The following is an 18,057-nucleotide window of genomic DNA, read 5'->3' as shown; positions in this document are numbered from 1 at the left end:
ATTGAGAGCAAATATGACACAATGTTAATAGGTATTAATTCTGGGTTGTGAGTGAGCCTGTTGGTTAGATTACACTTTGTATGCTTCTATACTTGAAAAAAAAAAAAAAAACTCTCTCTTTACAAGTAAAAAAGCATGTGTGTGTGTGCATGCACACAAAAATGTGCTGGCCAGAGAAGTGTCAGTACCAGCAGTCTGGTGACTGTAAACCAAGAGATATGAAAGTTCAGGAGAAATTGTCCATAGGGTGAAGTTGAGGACCAAAAGAAGTTTAATAAATTTGTGGTTTAACGGGTCACTGGTGGTCTTGACATGGATGATTTCAGCAGGGTGGTGTGAATGGGAGGCAGCTTGTGGTGGATTGAGAAAAAGAGTAAGAGATGAAGAAGGTGACAGTGTGTGTCATCTGTTTCCAGAAGCTCAGCTGTAAAGGGGAAGGCATAGTGAAGTATGGGTTTAAGAAAGGTGGTTATTATTTTTAAAAAGACGCCTGATCTTGTATATCTGAAATAGGAAAACCATAACAAAAGAGTAGCAGTTGAAGCTAGAGCTACAAGAGGAGATATCTGATAGAACCAGGGCCAGAAGAAAGCAGGAAGGAGTGGAGTCTCTGCTGGGAAGGTGGGAGCCTTCCTGGAGAGGGATAGCGGAGGAGAGAGAAGCAGAAACTCAGGGCCGTGGGGAGGGATGTATGGAATGTTTTTGAGGAAGTTCAGATCAACTGCTCCAATTTTTTTTTAATCAAAATGCAGACTGTATAATTTTGCCTTGCTGAATATTATTACTTACCTGGAAGAGGTCTAAAAATACATACTCTCTTGCACATAGATAACTATGCAACAATTTATCTTTTCATTATAAAAAATGATTAAAAAAAAAGTAAATACATTATTCTGGCGATGAGATCAAATTGGTTTCTGCAAGTATAATGAATATTGGAAACAAACGAATTACCAAGTAATGTAGCTAGGGATGTGCTGTGAAATGATAGATCTGCCCTCAGACCCTGGAGGCTAGGGCTACTCTATAGCAATACATCATGTAGGATGTTAAACATGCTGCGTTCTACCGTGTGCTAAGCACGTGAAATACTTCATAGAACTACAATGTTGTAAAACCCTTAAACTATTTCTCTCCCATCCCCCCACTAAATTTATTTGGTATTGTACCAATTAATTGAGTTAATAGGTATTTTAACATTTTTTAGTGACACCTTCCTCTTACATATTGCAAACATACTTGCCAATGCTTTCTACTGACTTCATTCGAGAATACTAATGGAGCTCCTAACATAAAAGCCTCTTAAAGTAATGTGATTTTTACAGTAGTATAAAATTCTTGGGTTGGAAGAACCACTACATAGATTTTAGTCATCTAGTTCAGCTTCCAGTCCTTAGGATGAGTCCTCACTTTCCATTGAAAACCTGAAAGGACATTAGAACCACTGTGAGGAGACAAGGATACAGCAACATTTTTCTCTTTCTTTAGCCAAGGCGATCAGTTAAGACTTATTGTTCATTGACGAATATGCTAAAAGCAGTAGTAAGCATTTATTTCTATTAATTCTTTCAAGAGTGACTGGGCATTTGTTTTAGTAAATGAATATAGTTATAGGACATATATTAGGACAATTACTTGTTTGTGGACATGCACGTTGCTATAGAGGTATATACTTGGTGGAGGTCATCTTTGTTGGGGAATCAGGAAGTCTTTTATGAAGAAGTGAATTTAAGTGGAATCTTGAAGGATGAGCAAGTTCAGACATGGAAAATGGGCATTCCAGGGGACTGAGAGCTGGATCAGAGGCACAGAGCCAACCAGGCACAGGGCAGATCTGGGAACAGAGAGGACCTCACCTAAGTGTCTAAAGCCCATGAAAACATGGTTGGAGAAAATTCAGAAGTGGGCTGGGGTCAAACTGTGGAAGGTTCATGGATCTAGGCTTTATTCAGGAAACAGAAGTAATGCTGATACATTTTATTTTGCAGAATGATGCCTAGATACTTTTGAATAGATTCCTACTCATAATGACCCTATAAATCAGGGTAGAACTGCCCCTCAGTTTTCCAAGGCTATAATCTTTACTGAAGCAGACTACCACATCTTTCTCCTACAAAGTGGTTGGTAGGTTCTAACTGCCGACCTATTGTTTAGCAGCTGAGCTCTTAACCACTGCCTGACCAGGGCTCTCTTATACCTAACAGAACTTTTTAAATAATCAAGAACTCGTTTACTTAGCAATTCATACATGATAAATCTGACTAACTCATTATACTATTGATTCTTGTTTTTGATTTTCATGCACCAAACCCTTCCATTCTAAAAGAAAGAATTTCTCCTGATTGGTGGTTCATAGTGTTTCCTGGGTCTCTGAATAAAGAACCATCTTGCTTTAATGATGTTCTGACAATACATGATTGGAATCAGATTGAAAAATCTAGTATTTTGAGAATGAACTCAACAAAGTTATCACAGAGAGTCACAGCCTTTTTTTTTCTTAGCACAAAGGAAAAGGGCAGAAGCAGAGATTTTACGAGGTGGGGAGACGACAGAGCTAGTGCTTTCTCTTTAGGTGTCCTGTGGATTTGGAGTATCTTTTTTTGTCATTAATGTTATCTAACTTATATATATGTGAGAAGCTATTAAAATAACTCCCATGTGAAAAAAGAGGTGTGTGATTACAGAATGCCCATTGTAATGTCCTGTTATTGAATCAGAGCTGCTAAGAAATGACTCTGATTCTCTAACGGTTCAAAGAGTCCCCAAAGAAAGCACTGATGTTGATGTTCTTGAAAAGGGGGACTCACACTTGTGACAACAGCAGAGTCCTCACTGAAGGGATGTTTAACACCTACCCCAAATTTCAACAACATAAACAGTGACTATCCACGTGAACTTCACCAGATGGAATGTACAGAAATCAAATTGCCTACATCTGTGGAAAAAGAAGATAGAAAAGCTCAGTATCATCAATCATGACAAAGCCAGGGACCGACAAAGGAACAGACCATCAATTGCTCATATGCAAGTTCAACTTGAAGCTGAAGAAAATTGAAACAAGTCCATGAGAGCCAAAGTATAACCTCAAGTATATCCCATATGAATTTAGAGACCATCTCAAGAATAGATGTGACACATTGAACAGTAATGACTGAAGACCAGAGGAATTGTGGGAAGACATGAAGGACATCATACATGAAGAGAGCAAGAGGTCATTAAAAAGACAGGAAAGAAAGAAAAGACCAAAGTAGATGTCAAAAGGGACTCTGAAAGTTGCTTTTGAATGCAGAGTAGCTAAAGCAAATAGAAGAAATGAAGCAAAAAACAGAGCCAAAGATTTCAAAGGGTAGCTTGAGAAGACAAAGTATAATGAAATGTGCAAAGACCTGGAGATAAAAAGCCAAAAGGGAAGAACATGCTCGGCATTTCTCAAGCTGAAATAGCTGAAGAAAAAAAATTCCAGCCTCAAGTTGTAATATTGAAGGATTCTATAGGGAAAATATTAAACAACACAGGAAGCATCAAACGAATATGTACCAAAAAGAATTGGTCGATGTTCAACCATTTCAGGAGGTAGCATATGATCAAGAACCAACGATGGTACTGAATGAAGAAGTCCAAGCTGCACTGAAGGCACTGACAAAAAACAAGGCTCCAGGGACTGATGGGATACTAACCAAGATGTTTCAACAAACAGATGCAGCCCTGGAAGGAATCACTCGTCTATGACAAAAAATTTGGAAGATAGCTACCTGGCCAACTGGCTGAAAGAAATCCATTTTTGTGCCCATTCCAAAGAAAGGTGATCCAACAGAATGCAGAAATTATTGAACAATATCATTAATATCACATACAAGTAAAATTTTGCTGAATATCATTCGAAAGTGGTTACAGCAGTACATGGATAGGGAACAGCTAAAAATTCAAGCCCAGTTCAGAAGGGGATGTGGAACAAGGGTTACCATTGCTGATGTCAGATGGATCATGGTTGGAAGCAGAGAATACCAGAAAGATATTTATTTGTGTTTTGTTGCCTATGAAAAGGCATTCAACTGTGTGGATCATAACAAATTATGGATAACATCGTGAAAAATGTGAATTACAGAACACTTAATTGTGTTGATGAAAAGCCTGTACTTAGACCAAGAGACAGTCATTCAAATAGCACAAGGAGATACTTCACGGTTTAAAGTCAGGAAAGGGGTGTATTAGGGTTGTATCCTTTCACCATATTTATTCAATCTGTATGTAGAGCAAATAATCTGAGAAGCTGGACTATATGAAGAAGAATGGGGCATCAGCGTTGGTGGAAGACTCATTAAGAATCTGCAATATGTAGATGACACAATCTTACTTGCCAAAAGTGAAGGGAACTTGAAGTAATCATTTTTGAAAATCAAAGAACACAGATTTTAGTATGGATTACAATTCAACATACAGAAAAAAAAAAAAAAAATCCTCACAACTGGACCAATAAGCAACATCATGAGAAAGTATCGAAGTTGTCAAGAGTTTCATTTTACTTAGATTCACAATCTATGCCCATGGAAGCAGCAGTCAAGAAATCAAATGATGCATTGCATTGGGCAAATCTACTGCAAAAGACCTCTTTAAAGTGTTAAAAAGCAAAGATGTCACTTTAAAGACTAAAGTGTGCCTGACCAAGATATGGTGTTTTCAATAGCCTCACATGCATGTGAAAGCTGGACAATGAATAAGGAAGACTGAAGAAGAATTGATGCCTTTGAATTATGGTGTTGGTGAAGAGTGTTGAATATATCATGGACTGCCAGAAGAATGAACAAATCTGTCTGGGAAGAAGTACAGCCAGAACACTCTTTAGAATCTAGGGTAGCAAGAGTTCATCTTACATATTTTGGACATTTTGTCAGAAGGGACCAGTCACTGGAGAGGGACATCATGCTTGGTAAAGTATAGGATCAGTGAAAAAGAGGAAGACCCTCAACGAGATGGATTGACACAGTGGCTGCAACGATGGGCTCAAACATAGCAATGACCAGGCAGTATTTTTTTCTGTTGTGCATAGGCTCTCTGAGAGTTGGAACCAACTCCATAGCACCTAACTACAAAAACAAGTAAAATTTTCAGTAATTAATTTCAGTCAGACAAGTTGTATTGTTTTTAGCAGATTATCTGTTGATTTGGAAAAACAGGAGTTGATAGGAAGTTTTTATTTGGAAAGAATTCTCATACTATATTATTAGAGAAGATCTAGATAGATTGCATAAGAGTCGCAGGGTAGCCCAGATGGCTATGCGCTTTAGCCGAAAGGTTGGCAGTGTGAATCCACCCAGTGGTGCCTGGAAAGAAAGGCTTGGTGATCTACTTCTGAAAAATCAGCCACTGAAAACCCTGTGGAGCACAGTTCTACTCTGAAACACATGGGGTCATCATAAGTCAGAATCAACTCTGTACCAACTGTTTGTCTGCTTTTGATAGGTTGCATAAAAATCCAGACTTTTGCCCTTGAGTCAATTCCAACTCATGGTGGCCCCACATGTTTCAGGAATAGAACTGTGAACATAGGATTTTCAATTTTAGGGGAAGAAAATTCCCAGGCCTTTCTTTCACAGCGCCTCTGAGTGAATTCCAACTGCTACCCTTTTGGTTAAAAAAATTTAGTAGCCACATATTTAGATACGAATTTGAAAACTTTTCTGATCGTTTTGACATATTTTATACAAAATTATTTTTTATAATTTTTTACTAAGAGCTGAAGTTAAAATTTCATTAATAAAAAGTTAATTAATTAAGGAGATCCATCTTGAATTTCCAATAAACCACTATGCCAGAGGTATGGAACAAAGATCGCAAAGCCAGGAACTATTGTGCACAAAAGCTCCATCTAGTGATCTTAATTAGTAACTCCATGCACACCACCCATAAACAAAACCTTAAGAGTATAAAAAAAAAAATAAATAAAAACAGAACCCATTAAAGCACCAGACACAGGGATTGGCTCCCGTACACTCACCCTTCCACCAGCCACAGTGTCATTATCAAATGTGAATGAAGAGTAACTTGTCAGTAATTATTTCAATCCCTACCTCCGTATCCTTTCAGTAAATTCCTAGGGCTTTATGTTTTCTGCATGTTCCTCCTGTTTTGAAATGACCCGATAATCATATGAAGTTGTAATGACTGACAATTGACTTGAGCTATTCTTCTCCTAGGGTGTATTTGAGTTTTGAAAGATAAGATTCTACTCATCAGTAGAAGGATCTTAGGGATTAGTAGGTTTGTAGGTGTTTCTGATAAAGGAAAACTACTCAACTCTTTAAAATAATTGACCAGCTAGTCATAGCGTAAGACTTCCCCTGATTGAATAATGACATGGTCATAGAAAACCTCTGGGAAACATCACTCAGGCACTAAAATCACTGGCCATTGTGTGCTTTTCTCTCGCTAGGAGAGTAATACATGCAAAGCAAGATACTGCAAAGCTAGGCTAATGTGTTAATATTATGTGTTGTTTCTTATGAAATACCACATTTTTTGTTGTTACTTTATATCCAAAATACTGCTTACTGAAAGCTAAGAGATGGCTGATGCATCTTCTGATGATTTCTTACCTGCCTCGCAACCTCCTTACTGAGCATTTTCCTAAATACTTCTACTGCGCAGAGCAGTGGTGTTTTTCATCCTCAGGGATACCCCTGCTCCTTGTTAAGAAAAGAGTGTCCACAGACTGAGCGTACAACTGTAGTGGAATAGTTCACTAAACTATAGCATATCTCTATGTTGGACTATCATGTAGACACCAAATATGAATTGGCTAAGAATATTTAATGGCATAGAAAAATGCTCCCAACATACTTGGAGGAGCTAAAACAAAACAAAACAAACAAAAATTCTCGTAACTGCATGTTTAGTATGACCTCAAGTTTGAAAAAGAAAAGAAAAATTTTTTGTGCCCAGAAAAAATACTGAAATGATATATGCTCCTTTCTAATAGTGGTTATTTGTGGGTGGTGGGATCAGGGGTAATTTGTCATTTCCTATGTATCCTCTGTCTTTGCCAAAATTCCAGTTTATTTGTGCCGTATTGCCCTTTTTTTTTCTTTTGCACCAGAACTGTTTAATATAACTTTTTGTTTGACTCATCTGTAGTGTGAACTCCGTCATTTATTAAAACTCCATATATATCTTGGCCTGTTTCTGCACTCTTTACTCTGCTTCATTGGTCATTTTTTTTTATCCTTCACTTTCTTAGTTACTATAGCTTTATAATAAGTCTTAAAATCTTATTCTTCTTCAAAAGTGTGTTTCTTATTCTTTTTTTGTATTTAATTTACATACAGACAGTAAGATGGGATAGGAAGAAATTTACATACAATAAAATTCCCTCTTTTGATATAAAGTTGCATGCCTTTTGACATATATGCCTATAGAGAGTCATGTAACAACTGCCACAAACACGATAGAGAGCAGATCCAGCACCCTAAAGACTCCTTTGTGTTGCCCTTTTGTAGTCATTCCTCCCAACACCCTTAATCTCTGGCAACCAGAGATCAGTTCTCCATCACTATAGTTCTGCCTTTTCCAGGATATCATTTACAGGGAACCCTGCAGTATGTAGCCTTTTGAATCTGCCTTCTTAGCATAATACATTTAAGATTCATAGATGCTGTTGAATGTATCAGTAGTTTGTTCCTTTTTTATTGCTGAACAGTATTGCATTCCATGGGTGTGCCACAGTTTATCTATTCACCAGTTGAAGGACATTGGATTTTTCCAGTGAGAGCAATTATGAATAAAACTGCTATAAACTTTCACATACAGATTTTTCTCTCCTTCCCTCCTTCTTTGGGGTGGTTTTTCTTTATTACAACAGTTAAACACTGTGAAGAGGCGGGAACCTCATACCCCCAAGTAAGCAGCACCGGGAGCAGAGCACGTCCTTTGGACATGGGGTCCCTGCGCCTGAGAAGCTCCTCGATCATGGGAAGATTGAGGACAAGGACCTTCTTCCAGAACCGACAGAGAGAGAAAGCCTTCTGCTTGGAGCTGATGCCCTGAGTTTGGACTTGTAGCCTACTGGACTGCGGGAGAATAAACTTTTCTTTGTCAAAGCCATCCACTTGTGGTATTTCTGTTATGGCAGCACTAGATGACTAAGACAGTGCTCAAGTTACTTAATGTCTCCGGGCCTCAGTTTCCTTTTTTGTAAACTGTATAATGACACATCTTTGATGGCAAGAAAAAGCTAAGTTATCCCTAAATGGTTCTTCCAGTTAGGTAAGTCCTGCCGTGTTTGAGCTGTTGTAAGGATTAAATGATGTAATTCAGGTAAAATGCCAGTGCTTGGCACATAGAAAGTGCTCAATACATGTTCTTATTTCTGCAGGGGGCCTAGTGGCGGAGTTATAGAATGGAGGTGGATTGGCAAGCAAACGTAAGATAAGGATTTCGAACTCTGTGAGATTGAATTCTGGCTCTGCCACTGAAAACAATGTGACCCTTGCAAAATAATTTAACTTTTTGGAAACCTTAATTTATAAAGGATGGGTATTATATACTGTGGAGCCCTGGTAGCGCAGTGGTAGAGAACTAGGTGGTTAACCAAAAAGTCAACAGTTCGAATCCAGCAGCCGCTCCTATGAGTCAGAATCAACTTGACAGCAATGGGTTTGGGCTCTTTGTTTTTTGGATTACATATCATATGAGTCCACAATATACAGCTATATTTATAATTTATTAGGTGGCATGTTTCTCACTAATAGTCTTCTGTTGTTGTTCCATCATGGTAAAACACCTCTGTATTTCCTCTGCTCTGAAAAACAGAAACAAAAACAAACCAAATCTGGGAAGAGGAAGCTAAGGTGTGACACATGGTGTGTCAATATTTTGGTATGCAGCAAGCAGTTTTTACTATTTTGGTGCCCAGAAACAAAATTACACAAAGATTGTAGAACTTACCTAACTGGAAGAAGCATTTAGGGATAACTTAGTTTTTCTTGCCATCAACGTCGTTAAAGTGGGTCAACATTTGGTGGTTGAGGAAATAAAAATAAATAAATAAAAGTACAGTGTGGGAACAAACAAACAAACACAAAGAGGCAATGATTCTGGAATGGGTCTTTTCAAAGACTACTCCTCCGGAGTAACTCAATTTAGTCCAGGACTACTTCACTCATTTTTTTTTTTTTTCTTTCCCCTAAAAGGGATTGATTTTATGCAGCATCCTCTGGTTTCATGAAGAGCCCAGAGCCTTTACAGAATATTCTTGAGTACCTGGACCAGCCAAGCTGAGTATAACAAATTCAATCACCACTCTGCTGACCATCCCTCCTCCACTCTGCTTCAAACCAGCCTGTGCTGGTTTAGGGAAAAGAAGAACTTGAAATGCATATGAAATTCATGCTTAGGAAACAATGAGAGTTCACATTAAGAATTAAAATTGTTTAAGTAAATTGAAGTGATTTGAAAAGGATGGACTCAGATAGGTATCATTGCGGAAGAATGGAAACTAGTAAGAATGGAGAGTTTGAGAGAGCGTACTTGAGAGTGGATATTGGAAAATTAAAAGAGTTTCCTGTTTAAATTCCCAGTTAGTTGAGACTGCTTACTAAACAAGTGTCCTCATTTGGGATTTGGGGTGGGGAGGAAGAAGTGGAAAACAGATGATGACTCTTTCTTTGACATGTTATGTCAAGACCACCATCCCCAGCACTTCTCTGCCCCACCATCTGCCTTTTCTGTGTGCCCCAGTAAGGATATAGTGGTTGTGTGCTTCAGTTACTTTGAGACAAGAGATAATCTCCAGTTAGGCACTCTTCATTATTGTAGGAATGGGAATCAGATGACCAAATCAAATTGGGAAGAGATGGTTGATGCTCCACACCCTCTGTGTTTCCCTTAAGGCCACATTCCCTATTCCAAGTTCTCCTCTTGTGCGTGTGAGAGAAGGAGTGTTTGTCCCAACCCTCCTGAAATGGTGCCTCAGAAACCTTTAAACCTTGAATGGGAGGTACCAAGTCCCTTGTAAACTCAGCAGTGGGCTGTCATAGTTAATTCCAGGGAAACAAAAAGCTCTCATTTGTCACTCCACAGTGGCCTATTAGAAGTATGTAGACAGACCACCCAGGCCTGAACATTGCCTCCAGGGTTTCACTCTATTATCTACAGTTTGCCCACAGGCCACTTGGATTAAGTCATCTGCATGGAGTCGCTTTTATTTCTACTGAGACTGCCACTAATAATAATGGTGGTTAATAAAATACTACAGGAGTATCTACTCTGCACCAGGTGCTTTATCTGCTTTTTATTCTTGCTTTCCACGCAGGAGACCCAGGTTCGATTCCTGGCCAATGCCCCTCATGCACAGCCACCACCCGTCTGTCGATGGATGGAGGCTGAGTTGATGGCTAATAACAACTACAAAGATTGATTTGTTTGTTCTTCACCAACACCACTGTTTGAATGCATCAGTTCTTCTTCTGTCTTCCTCTTTTTGTTATCCAACTTTCACATGCATATGAGGTGATTGAGAAGACCATGGCTTGAGTCAGACACAAATCAGTCTTAGAAGAAATACAACCAGAAAACTCCTTAGACACAAGATGACAAGACTGCGGCTCACTTACTTTGGACATGTCATCAGAGAAGATCGGTTGTTAGAGAAGGATATCATTTTTGGCAGAGTAGAGGGCCAGCAAAAACAAGGGAAACCTTCAAAAAGATGGATTGATACAATAGCTGTAACAATGGACTCAAGTATACCAACAATAATAAAGATGGCACAGGACTTCTCATTCTATTATACATGAGGTCACTGTGAGTTGGAGCCGACTGGACAACAACTAACAGCAACGACAACATCACAAAGCTTTGCGAGTCCATTTGATAAACAAGGAGTCTCTGGTTTTGACTCTAACCTCCCATCCATCCTGCCCAAGGGCAGAATTGTAATATTTATGCTCTCACTTGGTGCCCCTCAGTGGCAAGCCAAGGGCCTTCACAGTCACACCCTGCTCAGGAACCCAGGGCCAGCCTCACCTTTACCTGCCCAACTCCCCAGAGAAGGGCCAGCTACCTGGAGAGTCTTTTGACAACAGCGTGGCAGACTGTTTCTTCAAAGTAAGACAAGATCCATTCCCTAGTGGTATGGGCGAGAGGTCTCCATTTTGGTGGCTGTTTTCTCCCTACCTGTATTAACCTAGGACTCCTTTTGATAAGTACTCCCTGGGTGGTACAAACAGTTAAAGCACTTATCTGCTAGCTGGAAGGTTGGAGGTTTGAGCCCACCCTGAGGCACCTCAGAAGAAAGTCTTCATGATCTACTTTCAAAAATTCAGCCATTGAAAGCCCTATGGAGTGCAACTCTACTTTGGAACACATGTGGTTGCCATGAGTGGGAGCAGACTCAATAGCAATTGGTTTTGGGCCCTTTGATGAGGCCCTTCCTTTGTAGCTTTCTCCTTCCATTGCCACACTTCTCTCCAGTGGCTTGGTTGCCTGGTTAGTCCTCATTTTGGGTAATACTCAGGTCTTGGGACTGCCAGATTGACCCATATGAATGAGCCATTTTTGTAGGTCAAAAAGGTCAAATATCAGTGAGTTTGTATTCTCCAACCTGACACCTTGCACTACCTAAACCAAAGAAGAGTGTAGCTGGGGTTTGTGTAGAGTGAAGGCAATCACTGCGTATTATATATTTTATCAGAATTGTGTCAGAAGATTCAATGTTTTAATAAAGGTAATGAAAATCCTTTTTTTTTTTAATTTTATTGTGCTTTAGGTGACAGTTTTCAGTGCACGTTAGTCTCTCATTCAAAAATTTATGCACAAGTTGTTTTGTGACATGGTTGCAATCCCGGTATTGTATCAGCACTCTTTCCCTTTCCCTTTCTACCTTGGGTTCTCCATGTCCATTTGTTTAGTTTTCCTGTCTCTTCCTACTTTCTCATCTTTGCTTTTGGGCAGTTGTTGCCCATTTGCCCTTTATAGTTGATTGTGCTAAGTAACATGTTCCTCATGTGTGTTATCTTTGGCTAAAAGGTGGACTTGGGGAGTGGCTTCAATTCTGAGTTAGCAGGATGTCTTAGGACCATAGTCTCAGGGGTTCCTCCAGTCTCTGTTAGACTAGTAAGTCTGGTCTTTTTTTGTGAATTTGAACTTGTTCTACATTTTTCTCTTACTCTGTCTGGGACCCTCTATTGTGATCCCTGTCAGAGCAGACAGTGGTGGCAGCCAGGCACTATGTAGTTTTTTGGGGCTCAGGCAGGTGGAGGCTGTGGTTTGTGTGGTCCATTAGTCCTTTGGACTGATATTTTCCTTGTGTCTTTGATTTTCTGCATTTTCCTTTGCTTCTAATGTGCTGGGACCAAGAGGTGTATCTTAGATGGATGTTCCCAAGCTTTTAAGACCCCAGACACTACTCACCAAAGTAGGATGTAGAACATTTTCTTTATGAACTATGTTATGCCAGTTTACCTAGATGTCCCCTAAGGCCATGGTCCCCAGCCCTCAGCCCCGGTAACTTGGTCCCTCAAGGTATTTGGCTGTGTCTAGGAGGCTTCTATGTCTTTGCTTTAGTCAGGTTATGTTGACTTCCCCTATATTGCATGCTCTTTACCTTCACCAAAGTCAACACTTGTCTGCTATCTAGTTAATGATTTCCCTTCCCTACTCCTCCCCTCCTCTGTAACCCTGAAAGATTGTGTTTTTCTATGTGTAAACCTTTTCTTGGGTTTTTATAATAGAGGCCTCATACAATACATAAAAACTCATTACTTCAAATTTCCTTTATAATAGGAATAAGTACCTTGTGTTCTTTCTTCGCTTGGCACAGTGGCTTTGTTCCTAAAGTCAACACAGCTATGTCTTTTGAGCAGAATTAACAGTCATATATCACATTAAATTTGATTGCATATCAGTTTGGGAAGTCAATAAAAGAAATCATATGAAACTTTCTTAAGTAAATGCTAAACCCAGAGAAACTAAGTCATGAGAGTATTAATGAACTTGTTCATTTGAGAAAACTTATAATTGTCGTTAAAAAAAAAAAAAGTTCCTTTTCTTTACTTTACCAGTTACCAGTTGCTGCTGAGTTCCAGCTCATGGTGAACCCCATGTGTGTCAGAGTAGAATTTTGCTCCATGAAGTTTTCAATGGCTGATTTTTGGAAGTAGATCACCAAGCCTTTCTTCTAAGGTGCCTCTGGGTAGACTTGAACCTCTAACCTTTCGTTTAACAGCTGAGCATGTTAACAATTTTTACCATCCAGGCACTTCTTTATTTACTTTAAAATCAAACCCATTGCCATCAAGTCGATTCTGACTCACAGCAACCCTACAGAACAGAGTAGAACTGCTCCATAGGATTTCCAAGGCTGTAATCTTTACTGAAGTAGACTGCCACATCTTTCTCCCTCTGGGCAGCTAGGGGGCTGCAACTGCTGACCTTTCGGTTAGCAGGTGGGCGCTTAACTATTGTACCACAAGGGCTTCTGTTATTTACTTCCAATGTTTCCAATTCTGTAATTTCTGAGAAATTACAGTTCTAACAGAGAGAGAGTAGAACTTAACCTTTCAGGGAAAATTTTTTCTTTGGAGTTGGAGAATTCTCTTTAAATGTCACTCCATTTCCAAAAGAGCTCTTTATGCTATTTGCTTCTCTCCAGTGCTAACTTGAAGCCTTTAGAAAGACTTCTCTACTTGTTGTTAAAGTCGCATCCTGAAACCCTGCAGCTGTTCACCTAAGATTACCAGCCAGACAACAGCTCCACAACCGAAACCATCAAATGCAAATTTTTGCACATTTTCTCAGTTCTATCTTAGCAAAAATATTCTGCACCCTGCCCCATGTCCTCAGAGCCTTCACTCCATGGGGTTTTATCACTGTTCACAGAGAAAGGAGAAGGCTCTGCAAACCAGCAATCTTACCATGTGCCTTGGTTTCTCTAGGGCCTACAGTTTGCCGGGGAGGGACTTTGTTTATACGTGTTGTATTTGTTTCAAAGGACAGTAAAGACGATAAGGGCCATCTTTGAAGTGAGTGGCTACAGACCACCCTTTTACTTTTGCCAGTGAACAAAAAGCACCGTCTTTCAGGTTCTAACAGTTTGCACTAATACGGTGTGAAAAACTAAATATAGAATACTTTTGTTAAAATCAGATTAGACTAATTCTATATGAAGTGCTTTAATGAAAAATGTTTAATGGTTGAAATACTATAACTCTGGAGTTAAAATGCAGGTGCAAGAATGATATTCAACACTCCCCAGAGAGCAAACTAGTACATACTGTGAAATATCAATTAAAGTTTATAGTGGCCAGGGTTGGCTAAATGTCTTTTTTCATGGGAAATTTTCATTCTCTTATGAAATAATCATTTTGGGGTTAAAATATGTGCTGAATTATGTGGGCATTTGGAGTTATTAAGAAATGGATTTATTTTACAAGCAAGCTGTAAGCATTCTTTGCTGTTTTTATGAGGTCATTGACATGACTTTTAAATGGGGCTCCAGGCCAACTCTGAGTCTCACATCAGTTCATTAATTCACACAGCTGTCTCTGAAAACTACAAGAATAATATATATTGCAGACGGAGGCCCAAGGAAAGGGTGGCATGAGGTTTCAATGCTGTATTTCAGTCGGGGAGATCCTGCTGACATCATAAACTATCAGAAGACAGCTTAAGCTGTTTGGGGAACAGCAGCAGCCCCCCGATGGAAATATGGCTGGTTTAATTGATTCTTTTTAGTTTCAGCATATACAGAGTGGGGACATCCAGTCGTTTTTATTCTGAGCAAAGTCAGAACATTAAAGACGGACACTGCAGGAATGCATTAGCAGGGAAACCCAAGCAGCGACCCAAGGTGTGGGGATAGATTTGATTGTGTTAATGATATATGAGCAGCCACACTGACGTATGAAGGGCAGTGGCAGAGTTTACCTGCACAACGGTTTTGTTTTATAGGCGATTGTGAACTTGCCACCTCTTTGAAGAGTTTCCCCAAATGAGATGTGACAAGGATGATAGGATCGTACCACGAGCGAGGGGTTGGGTGACCCAAATCCTATAAAGACTCTTCTTCACTGTCTACGTCCCAATTTGTAGCAAACATTGAATGCAGAGGAGGAGAAATTTCCTGAGATAGGAGCTCTGACAGCTTTTCCCACATGGTCAAAACCAGGAATTGTTAATACTTGTATTAAAAGCTCTTTCTGGAATGAACCCACATTTGGAGGCAGTTGATGCACAATTCATGTCTATGAGAATGACCTGGTTACCCATACTTCATTTGGCATTCTTGTGATTTTTTTTTTTTAAGTGATAACCTTTAAATTCTGAATTCAGTTAGGTTGCCATGGGAAGGTGAGCTAAACCTCTCTGAGAGTAATTTCAGTTTTAGAAATAAACCCAGCCAAGTTTTTATGTCTTTGGATGGGGGAAAGTTTTATGAAATGTGACATTTTAAGATGTGCTCTTCAGTAACTCTCCATTAAAACAGTGACACCTGTGTACATGTGGAAGTTGGACATTTCGTTGCCCTTATCTCATTTGTATATACAAATGTCTTCTTGTACATGTGAATTGAAGGTTTGCATGAAAAACAGATGTGTCCTTAAAGAGCATAAGAATCCTGATGCACAAGAAAGAGTGAAAAAATTCAAATTTACCGAAGAAATCGGGGTTGAATCTCTTCTAGGGTTTCCCTACACCCATGCTTTTTCAGCTTCTCCCTATACCTAATAACTTTATGGACAAATGTATGGGTTTTTATCTTGAAATCATGACCATATGTAAGTCTAGAGTTTTGAGCTGGAACTCCAACAGACAGATTGCAATCTCCAAGCAGTGCCTCCCAACACCACCGCCCCAGACCCCGTCACAAAGTCCACGTCTCTCCCCCAGCCCCGGGAGCAATAGCAAGACTTTGGAGCAACCGGAAACACTTCATCAAGAAAGGTGGAGGACTCCTCATGTAAAGTATTTGAAACCTTAAGAAGGCAGATCCACCCTTTGATAGCTGTGTGTTGAGAAATCTATGTTTACTTATTAGTAATTTGTTAAAAAAATATATATATATATATGTATAGTGCTATATCTGTGTGTAAATAAGGGAAGTGCAAGTTTAGCCTTTTAGGGGATTTTCATTTGTCAAAACACATGATCCTTAATTTTGCATGTTGTAGGTGGCAATCTGATAGGATAAATGACAGCTCCTTTGGGTAAAGAGATCACCACTAGGCGAGATTGGACGGTTTCAATTAAGAATGAGCCTTGGTGGCACAGTGGTTAAAGTGATCAACAGTTAACCTGAAGGTTGGCAGTTTGAAACCTCCAGTGGCTCCTTGGGAGAAAGACGTGACAGTCTGCTTCGGTAGAGATTTGGGAATCCTGTGGGGTTGCTATGAGTCGTAATCAACTTGACAACAGTGATTTTGGTTTGGTTGGTTTAACCTTATATGTTAGATCAGGGAGAAGAAACTAGGGGAGAAATTTAGTGCTAGTAATAACTTTATTGAAGGATTCTACAGGAAAAATATTAAACAATGCAGAAAACATCAAAAGAAAATGGAAGGAATACACAGAGTCACTGTATCAAAAAGAATTGGTCGAGTTCAAGCATTTCAGGAGGTAGCATATGATCAGGGACCGATGGTACTGAAGGAAGAGGCCCAAACCGCACTGAAAGCATTGGCGAAAAACAAGGCTTCAGGAATTGACAGAATACCAATTTCTCTAGATGTCTCAACAAATGGATACTGCACTGGAAGCACTCACTCCTCTACACTGAGAAATTTGGAAGACAGCTACCTGGCCAACCAACAGAAAGAGATCCATATTTGAGCCCATTCCCAAGAAAGGTAATTCAACAGAGTGTAGAAATTATCGAACAATGTCATTAATATCACACACAAGTAAAATTTTGCTGAAAATCATTCAAAAGTGGTTGCAGCAGTACGTCGACAAGGAGCTGCCAGAAATTCAAGCTGGATTCAGAAGAGGACGTGAAACGAGAGGTATCATTGCTGATGTCAGAAGAATCATGGCTGAAAGCCAAGAATACCAGAAAGATGTTTATCTGTGTTTTATTGACTATGCAAAGGCATTTGACTGTGTGGACCATAACATATTATGGATAACATTGGGAAGAATGAGAATTCCAGAACACTCAATTGTGCTTTTGGGGAACCTGTACTTAGACAAAGAATCAGTAGTTCGAACAGAACAAGGGGATACTGTGTAGTCTAAAGTTAAAAAAGGTATGTGTCAAGATTGTATCCTTTTACCATATTTATTCAATCTGTATGCTAATCAAATAATCTGAGAAGCTGAACTATATGAAGAAGAACGGGACATCAGGATTGAAGGAAGATTCATTAACAACCTGCAATATATAGATGACACATCCTTGATTGCTGAAAGTGAAGAGGACTTGGAGCATTTACCGACGAAGATCAAAGACCACAGCCTTCGGTACAGATTACACCTCAACATAAAGAAAACAAAAATCCTTACAACTGGACCAATGAGCAACATCATGATAAACAGAGAAAAGATTGAAGTTGTCAAGGATTTCATTTTACTTGGATCCACAATCAATGTCCATGGAAGTAGCAGTCAAGAAATCAAACCAAGCATTTGCATTAGGCAAATCTGCTACAAAAGACCTCTTTAAATTGTTAAAAAGCAAAGATATCACTTTAAGGACTGAAGTGCAACTGACCCAGGCCATGGTGTTTTCAATTGTCTCATATGCATGTGAAAGCTGGACTGAAGAAGAATTGATGCCTTTGAATTATGGAATTGGCCAATATTATTGAGTATACCATGAACTGCCAGAAGAACAAACAAATCTGTCTTGAAAGAAGTACAGCCAGAATGCTCCTTAAAAGCAAAGATGGCAAGACTTCGTCTCACATATTTTGGACATGTTATTAGGAGGAACCAGTCCCTGGAGAAGGACATGGTGTTTGGTAAAGTAGAGGGTCAGCAAAAAAGAGGAAGACCCTCAACAAGATGGATTGATATAGTGGCTGCAACAATGGGCTCAAGCATAACAAGGATTATGCAGATGGTGCA

This window comes from Elephas maximus, chromosome 15 (assembly GCF_024166365.1).
Source record: "Elephas maximus indicus isolate mEleMax1 chromosome 15, mEleMax1 primary haplotype, whole genome shotgun sequence".
NCBI classification, from domain to species: domain Eukaryota; kingdom Metazoa; phylum Chordata; class Mammalia; order Proboscidea; family Elephantidae; genus Elephas; species Elephas maximus.
This window is presented reverse-complemented; position numbering follows the sequence as displayed.